General features: G+C 39.2%; 2 non-coding genes across 2 annotated transcripts; both read left to right on the top strand.

Annotated features, from left to right (window-relative positions):
* The first annotated feature begins 2,601 nt into the window (after positions 1-2,601).
* LOC148555126 (small nucleolar RNA R71) lies at positions 2,602-2,709 on the top strand. Its single transcript, XR_015886480.1, has one exon. It is a non-coding gene; the product is annotated as a small nucleolar RNA R71 (small nucleolar RNA).
* A 6,992-nt stretch (positions 2,710-9,701) lies between these two features.
* LOC148555125 (small nucleolar RNA R71) lies at positions 9,702-9,805 on the top strand. The gene has a single exon (XR_015887686.1). It is a non-coding gene; the product is annotated as a small nucleolar RNA R71 (small nucleolar RNA).
* Positions 9,806-12,494: the final 2,689 nt, after the last annotated feature.

Here is a 12,494-nt window from a genome sequence, read left to right as displayed (position 1 = left end):
GGTTTCTCTGGCCTTAGGTGCCATAAATGGTTATGGAAAAACAAAAAGCAATGCTTTTACCACACCAAACTTAAAATGTTTGCTCGTCCCCGAGCAAAAGAAGAAAGAAAGAAGTAGAAGAAGAAGAAAAATGGAGGAGAGGGAGAGAGAGTAGGTTTCGGCCAAGTGGAAGAAGAGAGGGTTGTGTTATGTGAAATAGAAGAAGGAATGAGGGGTTTATATAGAAGTGGGGAGGGGTTTAGGGTTTGGCCATTTAGGGTTGGGTTTGGGAGGGAAAATATTTTGAATTTGAAAGTAGGTGGGGTTTATGGGGAAGAGAAGATGGATGTGAGTGGTGAGGGGGTGATGGGAAAGAGTGATTGAAGTGATTGGTGAAGGGCATTTGGGGAAGAGAGTTATGAAAAGGTGTGAAGAGGAGAGAATAGGGTTAGGTGGGGATCCTGTGGGGTCCACAGATCCTGAGGTGTCAAGGATTTTTTATCCATGTACCCTTTAGACGTGTAAAACGCCCTATACATGCAATCCTAGCGTTTAACGCCAGACTGCTGCCTGTTTCTGGCATTAAACGCCACTTCCATGCTCTGTTCTGGCGTTTAACGCCAGGTAGATGCTTGTTTCTGGCGTTAAACGCCAGCTTGGTGCCTGTTTCTGGCGTTAAACGCCAGACAGATGCTTGTTTCTGGCGTTTAAACGCCAGACTGTTCTCCTCCAGGGTGTGCTGTTTTTCATTCTATTTTTCACTCTGTTTTTGATTTTTTAGTAGTTTTTGTGACTTCACATGATCATCAACCTAATAAAACATGAAATAAAAAAGAGACAATAAAATAGATATGATTAAATAACATTGGGTTGCCTCCCAACAAGCGCTTCTTTAATGTCAATAGCTTGACAGTGAGCTCCCGTGGAGCCTCACAGATAATCAGAGCAAGGTTGGAACCTCCCAACACCAAACTTAGAGTTTGAATGTGGGGGTTCAATACCAAACTTAGAGTTTGGTTGTGGCCTCCCAACACCAAACATACAGTTTGACTGTGGGGGCTTTGATTGACTCTGCAGTGAGAGAAGCTTTTCATGCTTCCTTTCCATGGTTACAGAAGGAGATCCTTGAGTTTGAAACACAAGGTTGTCCTCATTCAGTTGAAGGACTAACTCTTCTCTGTCCACATCAATCACAGCTCTTGCTGTGGCTAGGAAGGGTCTTCCAAGGATGATGGATTCATCCTCTTCCTTCCCAGTGTCTAGGATTATAAAATCAGCAGGGATGTAAAGGCCTTCAACCTTTACTAGCACGTCCTCTACTTGTCCATAAGCCTATTTTCTGGAGTTGTCTGCCATCTCTAATGAGATTCTGGCAGCTTGCACCTCAAAGATTCCCAGTTTCTCCATTACAGAGAGTGGCATGAGGTTTATCCCTGATCCAAGGTCACATAGAGCCTTTGCAAAGGTCATGGTACCTATGGTACAAGGTATTAAGAACTTTCCAGGATCCTGTTTCTTCTGAGGCAATCTCAGTTGATCCATATCACTTAGTTCATTGATGAGCAAGGGAGGTTCATCTTCCCAAGTCTCATTACCAAATAATTTGGCATTCAGCTTCATGATTGCACCAAGGTACTTGGCAACTTGCTCTTCAGTAACATCTTCATTCTCTTTAGAAGAAGAATACTCATCAGAGCTCATGAATGGCATAAGGAGGTTCAATGGAATCTCTATGGTCTCTAGATGAGTCTTAGATTCCTTTGGTTCCTCAGAGGGAAACTCCTTGTTGATCACTGGACGTCCTAGGAGGTCTTCCTCACTGGGATTCACGTCCTCTCCCTCCCTTGTAGGTTCAGCTATGATGGTTAATTCAATGACCTTGCACTCTCTTTTTGGATTCTCTTTTGTATTGCTTGGGAGAGTACTAGGAGGGGTTTCAGTGACCCTTTTACTCAGCTGGCCCACTTATGCCTCCAGATTTCTAATGGAGGACCTTGTTTTATTCATGAAACTTAAAGTGGCCTTAGATAGATCAGAGACTATATTTGCTAAGCTAGATGGATCCTGCTTAGGACTCTCTGTCTTTTGCTGAGTGGATGATGGAAAAGACTTGCTATTGCTAAACCTGTTTCTTCCACCATTGTTAAAGCCTTGTTGAGGCTTTTGTTGATCCTTCCATGTGAAATTTGGATGATTTCTCCATGAGGGATTATAGGTGTTTTCATAGGGTTCACCCATGTAATTCACTTCTGCTATTGCAGGGTTCTCAGGATCATAAGCTTCTTCTTCAGAAGATGCCTCTTTAGTACTGTTGGATGATTCCTTCAATCCATTCAGACTCTGAGAGATCATATTGACTTGCTGAGTCAATATTTTATTCTGAGCCAATATGGCATTCAGAGTATCAATTTCAAGAACTCCCTTCCTCATAGGCGTCCCATTACTCACAGGATTCCTTTCAGAAGTGTACATAAACTGGTTATTTGCAACCATGTCAATAAGTTCTTGAGCTTCTACAGGTGTTTTCTTTAGATGGATGGATCCACCTACAGAATGGTCCAGTGACATCTTTGATAACTCAGACAGGCCATCATAGAATATATCCAGGATGGTCCATTCTGAAAGCATGTCAGAAGGACATTTTTTGGTCAGTTCTTTGTATCTCTCCCAAGCTTCATAGAGGGATTCACCTTCTTTCTGTCTGAAGGTTTGAACATCCACTCTAAGCTTGCTAAGCTTTTGAGGAGGAAAGAACTTGGCTAAGAAAGCCGTGACCAGCTTATCCCAAGAGTTCAGGCTATCTTTAGGTTGAGAGTCCAACCATACTCTAGCTCTGTCTCTTACAGCAAACGGGAAAAGCATAAGCCTGTAGACCTCAGGATCAACCCCATTGGTCCTAAGAGTATCACAGATCTGCAAGAATTCAGTTAAGAACTAAAAAGGATCTTCAGATGGAAGCCCATGAAACTTGCAGTTCTGTTGCATCAGAGAAACTAATTGAGGTTTAAGCTCAAAATTGTTTGCTCCAATGGCAGGGATTGAGATGCTTCTTCCATGTAAATTGGAATTTGGTGCAGTAAAGTCACCAAGCATCTTCTTTGCATTGTTATTATTTTTGGCCATGTTTTCTTCTTTTTCAAAAATTTCTGTCAGATTTTCTCCAGAGAGTTGTGCTTTGGCTTCCCTTAGCTTCCTCTTCAGAGTCCTTTCAGGTTCAAGATCAGCTTCAACAAGAATGTTCTTATCCCTGTTCCTGCTCATATGAAGAAGAAGAAAACAGAAAAGAAAATATGGAATCCTCTATGTCACAGTATAGAGATTCCTGTATGTGAGTATAAGAATAGAAGAATAGAAGAAGAGAAATTCGAACACCAAGAGGAAGAGAGGGTTCGAATTTTGAGATGAAGAGAAGTGTTAGTAAATAAATAAATAATTAGAAGGAGATGAGAGAGAGGGAATTTCGAAAATTAATTAAATTAAAATAAAATTTAAAAATTAGAAAAAAAATAAAATTAAAATTAAAAATTAAAATAATTAGTTAATTAAAAAAGAATTTTGAAAAAGAGGAAGGTGATTTTCGAAAATTAGAGAGAGAGAATTAGTTAGGTAGTTTTGAAAAAGATATGATTAAAGCAAAAAGATAGGATTGATTAAAAAAATTTGAAAATCAATTTTAAAAAGGTAAGAAGTTAGAAAAGATTTTGAAATTGATTTTGAAAAAGATGTGATTGAAACTTAATTTGAAAAAGATTTGGAAAAGAAATTTAAAAAGATTTGATTTTGAAAATTAAAGTTGATTACTTGACTAACAAGAAACTAAAAAGATATGATTCTAGAGTTTAAAGATTGAACCTTTCTTTTTAGGCAAGTAACAAACTTAATATTTTTTTGAATCAATCACATTAATTGTTAGTAAAGATTCGAAATTATGAAACAAAATAAGAAAAAGATTTTTTGAAAATCATTTTGGAATTTTCGAAAATTATGAAAGAAAAATGAAAAAGATTTGAAAAAGATAAGATTTTTAAATTGAAAATTTGATTTGACTCATAAGAAACAACTAAAATTTAAAAAGTTTTGAAAAAGTCAACTCAAATTTTCGAAAATTTATGAGTGAAAATGGGAAAGATATTTTTTTTATTTTTGAATTTTAATAAAGAAAGAGAAAAACATCAAAAAGACTCAATGCATGAAAATTTTGGATCAAAACATGTGATGCATGCAAGAACACTATGAATGTCAAGATGAGCACCAAGAACACTTTGAATGTCAAGATGAACACCAAGAACTTATTTTTGAAAATTTTTCAAGAAAAGAAAACATGCAAGACACCAAACTTAAAATTTTTTATTCTTTAGACATTAACAAATTGAAAATGCATATGAAAAACAAGAAAAGACACAAAACAAGAAAAAAGATCAAACAAGAAGACTGGCCAAGAACAACTTGAAGATCATGAAGAATGCAATGCATGAAATTTTCGAAAATAATTTTTTAGAAAATTAAAAAGATGCAATTGACACCAAACTTAAAACTTGACTCTAGACTCAAACAAGAAACACAAAATATTTTTGGTTTTATTATTTTATTAAACTTTTTTTTTGAAAATTTTTTTTTCGAAATTTAATTGGGAAAAACAAAAAAGAAGAAAATATTTTTTTTATATTTTTCGAAAATAAGAAATAAAAAGCTTAAAATTAAAATAAAATTACCTAATCTGAGTAACAAGATGAACCGTCAGTTGTCCAAACTCGAACAATCCCTGGCAACGGCGCCAAAAATTTGGTGCGCAGAAATCGTGACGGTTCCATTCCTTGGTAACGGCGCTGAAAACTTTATACACACGTTCATAATCTTAATTATTTGTCACAACTTCGCACAACTGACCAGCAAGTGCATTGGGTCGTCCAAGTAATAAACCTTACGTGAGTAAGGGTCGATCCCACGTAGATTGTCGGCTTGAAGCAAGCTATGGTCACCTTGTAAATCTCAGACAGGCAGATTCAAATGGTTATGGTGAATTGATAATAAAAAGATAAATAAAACGCAAAATAAAGATAGAGGTACTTATGTAATTCTTTGGTGAGAATTTCAGATAAGCGTATAGAGATGCTTTCGTTCCTCTGAACCTCTGCTTTCCTGCTGTCTTCATCCAATCATTCCTACTCCTTTCCATGGTAAGCTTTATGTAGGGCATCATCGTTGTCAATGGCTACATCCCTTCCTCTCTATGAAAATGGTCCAATGCGCTGTCACTGCATGGCTAATCATCTGTCGGTTCTCGATCATACTGGAATAGGATTTACTATCCTTTTGCGTCTGTCACTACGCCCAGCACTCGCGAGTTTGAAGCCCGTCACAGCCATCCCTTCCCAGATCCTACTCGGAATACCACAGACAAGGTTCAGACTTTCCGGATCTCAAGAATGGCCATCCATGGGTTCTAACTTATACCACGAAGATTCTAATATCTAGGACTCGGTCCTCTGTATTAAATATCTAAGAGATATTCATTCTAGCTTGTTTGCATGTAGAATGGAAGTGTTTGTCAGGCACGCGTTCATAAGTGAGAATGATGATGAACGTCACATAATCATCACATTCATCATGTTCTTGGGTGCGAATGGATATCTTAGAATAGGAATAAGCTTGAATTGAATAGAAAAATAGTAGTACTTTGTATTAATTCATGAGGAACAGCAGAGCTCCACACCTTAATCTATGGTGTGTAGAAACTCTACCGTTTGAAAATACATAAGTGATAATGGTCCAGGCATGGCCGAATGGCCATCCCCCATGAAAGTCTAAAGATGAAACTAGAGATGTTCCAAAGATGTAAATACAATAGTAAAAAGTCCTATTTATACTAAACTAGTTACTAGGGTTTACAGAAATGAGTAAATGATGCAGAAATCCACTTATGGGGCCCACTTGGTGTGTGCTTGGGCTAAGCATTGAGCTTTATACGTGTAGAGGTCTTTCTTGGATTTGAATGCCAGTTTGTAACCTGTTTCTGGCGTTTAACTCCACTTTGTAACCTGTTTCTGGCGTTTGACTCCAGAATGCAGCATAGAACTGGCGTTCAACGCCAGTTTACATCGTCTAAACTCAAGCAAAGTATGGACTATTATATATGGATGGAAAGCCCTGGATGTCTACTTTCCAACTCAATTCAGAGCGCGCCATTTGGAATTCTGTAGCTCCAGAAAATCCACTTTGAGTGCAGGGAGGTCAGAATCCAACAGCATCTGCAGTCCTTCTTCAACCTCTGAATCTGATTTTTGCTCAAGTCCCTCAATTTCGGCCAGAAAATACCTGAAATCACAGAAAAACACACAAACTCATAGTAAAGTCCAGAAATGTGATTTTTATTTAAAAACTAATAAAAATATACTAAAAACTAACTAAATCATACTGAAAACTATGTAAAAACAATGCCAAAAAGCGTATAAAATTATCCGCTCATCAGTTTCTGGGTTCGTGAGCTCTTGCCAACCCCTCTGTTCAATCTTTTCTCTAATCTACAGGCACTCATCATCGTTGAATTGGAATATCAGCTCTGGAAATACTTTCTTGTGTTTTATACATTCGAATTGAAGCTCATGAAAGGCGGTCTTGAACCTTCCTTCATCAAAAGGAATGCTCTCCACCGGTGTCTTTCCCTTTCACCTTTTGGAGCTTGATGATGGCATAAGTGACTTTTGATATGTGAAGGTGTTGAACGGTGTGGATCGATGATGGAATTCGGCCGGGTTAGGATAGGGTGTAGTTAAGGGAGTGGGTGAGAATGCTTTCGATGGGGTAAGAGGTGTTGAGTTCCGAAAGTGAGAAGTACAAAGAAAGGGTAATTGGAATGTAAAGAGGTACGGACTAGGAACCACTTATATAGAAAAGTGGTGAGTAAATGAAAGGTGTGGATTGATGGTGTAGGCTTATGATGAACGGATGGGGTTCAGCATGGGATGGGCACAAGGATCATCACTTTTATGATGGGGTTGGTTCGGTTTCCAAGCGTGTTATTCTTCCAATGTTGCATGGTAACATTTCCCAATGTATTCCCCTTGAAGACATGTGTATAGTCCCCATTTTTGAAGTGGCCAAACCCTTCTTCTTCACTTGTCCCATCAATTTCTCTTTAATCATTCCTTTAATTCCTATACAAGACAAAGGAATAAAATTAATAACGTTGAAAGTTGGCGGCAAAATTAGAAAATGGGATAACTACTTTTTAAAATTTTTGTTTTTAAGTAACTAAGTGCTATTCATGAATGCAAACCAACTGACTATTTAACTGTCCATGTATGCAACATTGGTGACACCAAACTTAGTTTGTGGCCATGTAGTGTAAAAAGATTTGTTCAAGGTTCTAAGAGTGACATGATATGAATTGCATTTATGTTCTCTTAGTGTGCCTTGAACACCAAACTTGTTCTTCACTATATGTTGCATACAAGGATTCATTTAAGTGTATGTCAAAGTTGATTTGGAATTCATGAACATTGCTTTATTAACTACTTTAAAAGCATATAAAACATGGGTTGCCTCCCATGAAGCGCTTCTTTGCGTCACTAGCTTGACGTTCTGCCTTTGTCAGGGTGGTTGGTAATGCTTCAAATCTTCTCCCTTCGCAGTGAATCTATCTCCATTGGCTTCATTAAGGATCTCCACATGTTCTAAGAAGAGAATTTGCTGATGGTGAAAACTTTAGGCAGCTGAGATGGTATGGTGGGGAGATGAGGTAGAATAGCTGGGAGATGAGCTAAGATCACTTTATCCCCTGGAGAGAAATCTTCTGTAGGGATCTTTTTGTTCCTCCATCCCCTTGGTGCCTTCTTCCTTATTTCTTTTAATGTTACCCTGCTCTTTGTGGCCTCCTTCCCCAGGAAAATTTTGTTGCTGGTCTCATACGACTCTGGTGGGTTTGGCTCCTCTTGGGTTTCCTTTAGCTGTTGCACCTTCTGACTGTTTTATTTACCAACCAAAGGGATTCCAGGGTGTACTGTTTGTGCTTCGGTGCTTGTTTCTTTCACCAGTGCATCATTGTGATCTTCCCTTGATTCCTTGTTTTCTTGATCTGCTTCTTGTGAGGGTTTGAAGACATTGAATGCGAGTTGTTCATCATGTATCCTCAGTATTAGCTCTCGTCGCTCCACATCTATAAGTGCTCTGGCTGTGGCTAGGAATGGTCTTCCCAATATGATTGGGTGGAGGTGACTCTCTTCTATTTCCAATATGACAAAGTCTGTGGGAAAGAAGTAGTTCCCAACCTTTACCAACACGTTTTCAACCACTCCTACTGCTTGTTTTTTAGTTTTGTCAGCCAGCTTGATGACTACGTCTGTGGGCGTTAGCTCATTGATCTACAGCTTCTTCATGAGGGATAAAGGCATTAAGTTGATGCTTACTCCCAGGTCACAGAGTCCTTTATCAAACCTTATTTCTCCTATGGCACAGGAGATGTGAAAACTCCCTAGATCCTTCCTTTTTGTAGGTAACTCTGGTTGAATGAGAGCACTGCACTCCTTATTCATCACTATTGTTTGCCCTCCTTTGAGTGAGCTTTTCCTGGTCAGTAGCTCCTTCATACACTTAATGTATGAGGGCATTTATTGGAGAGCCTTGATAAATGGTATGTTTACTTGAAGGGATGAAAACATGTCGAGGAACTTTGAGTATATTCTCTTTTCTACACCACCTTTGAATCTTTGGGGAAAAGGTGCATAGAGTTTCAGAATCTCCTTTTGTGTAGTTTTGGTTTCTTGATTACCCTCTTCCTGCTTCTCTGCTGAAGTATCTCCAGAGTGTTCTAAGAGTTTGTTCAGCTCTTTCTCAGTCCCGTTATCACTTATAGTGACCATCTTGCATTCTTTCCATCTCACTTTCTTTGCTTCACCTCTCGGGTTTTTCTCTATGTCACTTGGGAAACTGTCAGTAGGTTTGGGAATCTTCTCAGAGAGGTATCCCACTTGAAATTTTAGCCTCTTGATGGTGTCTCCCTGGTTTTTGATATTGGCTCACACCTCCTCCTTGAACACCTTGTTATCTTGGATTTCCTTACATATGCCTTCTAGTAGGGTCTCAATTCTGGAGAGTCTATCTTCGGATGATGGTGAGTTGAGATTGGAGGGATGAGAAGGGCTATTTTGGTTTTGATATGGATGTTGAGAGGTATTGTTAAGTGGGTGCTGATATGATCTCTGTGTGGAATGTTGGTGAGCTGCATTGTTGTTGGGGTTGTGACGTCTCTGATCTTGGCCTTGATCTTGTTGATTTCCCCACCCAAAGTTTGGGTGGTTCCTCCAACCAAGATTATAAGTTTTGGAGTATGGATCATGGGTCTGCCTAGGTGAGTTCCCAATGTAGTTGGCTTGTTCCTGATCACTCTCATCCTCTGTATTCACTCCTTCTTGAGCTGCTGATGAGGTGGTGACTGCTGCCAACTGGTTCCTTTCCATCTTCTTGGTAAGGTCAGCCAGCTGCTTGGTGATCATCTTGTTTTGAGCCAGCAGTGCATCCACGTTGTTCAGCTCCATCACTCCTCTAGTATTGCCCTTTTCAGAAGCATAGAAGTAATCATTCTCAGCTACAGTCTCAATGACTTCTATGGCTTCTTCAATGGTCTTCTTCTTGTTCAGAGATCCCCGTATGAGTGGTCTACTGCCTTCTTTGATTCATAAGAAAGACCCTCATAGAAAATATATAACTGCACCCATTCATTGAACATGTCTGATGGGCACCTTCTTGTCAAGTCCTTAAACCTCTCCCATGCTTCATAGAGAGTTTCACCATCTTGTTGCCTGAAGGTTTGTACTTCAGCTCTCAACCTGTTAATTCTCTGAGGAGGGTAGAATCTCGCCAAGAATTTGTTCACCACATCTTCCCATGTTGTTAAACTTTCCTTCGGAAAAGATTCCAGCCATTTAGATGCTTTGTCCTTGAGTGAAAAGGGGAACAAAAGCAATCTATAGGTGTCAGGATGAACACCATTCGACTTCACAGTATCACATATCCTTAGGAAGGTGGTGAGATGTTGATTGGGGTCTTCTTGGACACTTCCTCCGAATGAACAGTTGTTCTGAACAAGGGTGATGAGCTGTGGCTTTAGTTCAAAGTTATTGGCATGTATGGTTGGCTTTTGGATGCTACTTCCACAATTTCCTGGGTTTGGATTGATATAAGAGCCTAGAACTCTTCTCTCTTGCCCAGCATGATTTGCTGGTCCTTCTCTGGCATGGTTGTGAGCCTCTTCTTCATGGTGGTTTCTCCATATTCTCCTCCATGTTTGGTTCAAAATACTCCTCCTCTTCCTCAGCACCAACGACTCTCTTTCCTCTTGCTTCCTTCCTTAATCTAAGGAAGGTCTTCTCAGGTTCAGAATCAAAGGAAGTTGAAGCCCCGCTTCTTCTACCTGTCATACAACCAACAGAGCAAAAAACAGGAAAGGGAATTGATGGAGCAGTTACTCCTATTAGGGGTGCTGTTAGTGTTGAGTGATGCAATATATTAAACAGTTAGTGGGTTAGTGAACTGAATTGTAAAAAAAATGAAGATAACACCACAAACGGGTAAGGGGTAAAGGGAAGAAAATAGCTAAAACTGAAAGTAAATCACTCAAATGAAATTAAATCAGACAAAGAAAAATGCTCAATCTAGTTATCCACCAATTTAATCATTGTTGATACAAAATCAATCCCTGGCAACGGCGCCATAAACTTGATGCACGGAAACTTGTCTCTCAACAAATTTTTCTTCGGCAAGTATACCGAATTGTCGTCAAGTAAAAACTCACAATAGAGTAAGGTCGAATCCCACAGGGATTGATTGGTCAAGCAACTTTAATCAGAGGAATGTTCTAGTTGAGCTAAGCAGAAATTGAGTTGAGATTTGCAGAAAAGTAAATGGCGGGAAGTAAATAACAGAAAGTGTAATTGCTGGAAGTAAATGGCAGAATGTAAATGACGGAAAGTAAATTGCAGAATCTTAAACGGGGGTTTGGGGAAATGAACATAAAAGTAATTGGCAGAAAGTAAAGAGAATGGGTAAGATCAGAAATGGGGGATTCATTGGGCTCAGGAGATGTTGTATTCTCCGGATCAAGTTCATTCTCATCTCTTCCTCAATCAATGTATTCATTGATCTCCTTGCCAATCTTAAGTCATTGGATTCCAATTCCTTGGTAATTCAATCTCTCAAATCTTGATCAATAGCCAATTCCTTGGTCTAATTGCTCATGAGAAGAGATGAAGTATGGTCACTGATTATACCACATGTATTCCCAAATCAAAGTGTTGGTAGGATTATATGTCACTATATCCATCCAAACCCCAATTTGGTCCAACATGAGAAAGCATTTCTAGCATGATCTCTTCATTCCTCTTCCAAGGTTCCGAAGAGATCCAAGTATGAATAGCTTCTTTTCCAAGACAACTACCCAATTGGATAAAGATTGAAAGCCTTCTAGTAAAATCAAGAGAAAAGAAAGAAGAAGAATAATGAAAACTATTATTGATCCATCAAACTATAACAGAGCTCCCTAACCCGATGAAAAGGAGTTTAGTTGTTCATAGCTCTGGAAATGGAAGAAGATAAAGAAGAATGCATTGTTCAATTAACTAGAAATTATAGAGAAAGTAAAATATACAGAGTGTAGTTCTCCCAAAATGCCCAAAAGCTCCCTTACTAGTTCAAAACTACTCCTATATATACTACTCTTCTGATCTTCTAGTTGGCTCTTCAAGTCCTGGATATGGGCCTTCGGTCTTTAGTTGAAGCAGTTACAATCTTCAATGGGCTCAGCTTTGCTTGCAGAAAAAGTGTGAGTTAGGCATGGACGTTAGTTAGGACGTTAGTTGTGTTAACGTTAAGTGAAAATGTGGGTTCGAGAACGTTAGTGACGATCACCTTTTTTACTAACGTTCCAAACCAAAAACGATCCACGTTAACTTTAACATTAGTGGCACTAACGTGACCACTAACATTGCCTCTTGGTCCTTTGCAAACGTTATTGGCATTCACCTTTTCCAATAACGTTGCTAATTGCCTCTTTTCCCCGCGTTAAAGTTCACGTTAGTATAACTAACGTGACCCTTAACGTAGGCATGCCTAAGATTCGAGAGCGTTAGTGACACTTACCTTTGTCACTAATGCTCCAAACGCCCCTCCTTCCCACGTTAGAGTTCACGTTAATTAGATTAACGTGGCCACTAACATGGTGGTAATTGCCATCTCCAACGTTAGTGACAAAGGTGAGTGTCACTAACGTTGGCCTATCACTCCTTGATCCACGTTACCCTTCACATTAGTGGTCTTAACGTGACCACTAACGTGGGCAACGTTGGCCTAGTCCAACGTTAGTGACAAAGGTGAGTGTCACTAACGTTGGCAATTTCTTCCTCCTCCCACGTTAGAGTTCACGTTAATTAGATTAACGTGGCTCTTAATGTGGCTTATGTATGGCCTTTTGGAACGTTAGTGGTGTTCACTTTTACCACTAACGTTGGAGCTCCTCTTTTCTT

The sequence above is a fragment of the Arachis ipaensis genome, chromosome B6, assembly GCF_059453495.1.
Source record: "Arachis ipaensis isolate K30076 ecotype BB chromosome B6, ASM5945349v1, whole genome shotgun sequence".
Lineage (NCBI taxonomy): Eukaryota > Viridiplantae > Streptophyta > Magnoliopsida > Fabales > Fabaceae > Arachis > Arachis ipaensis.
The sequence above is the reverse complement of the archived record's forward strand: the minus strand, read 5'-3'. Positions and strand labels throughout refer to the sequence as shown.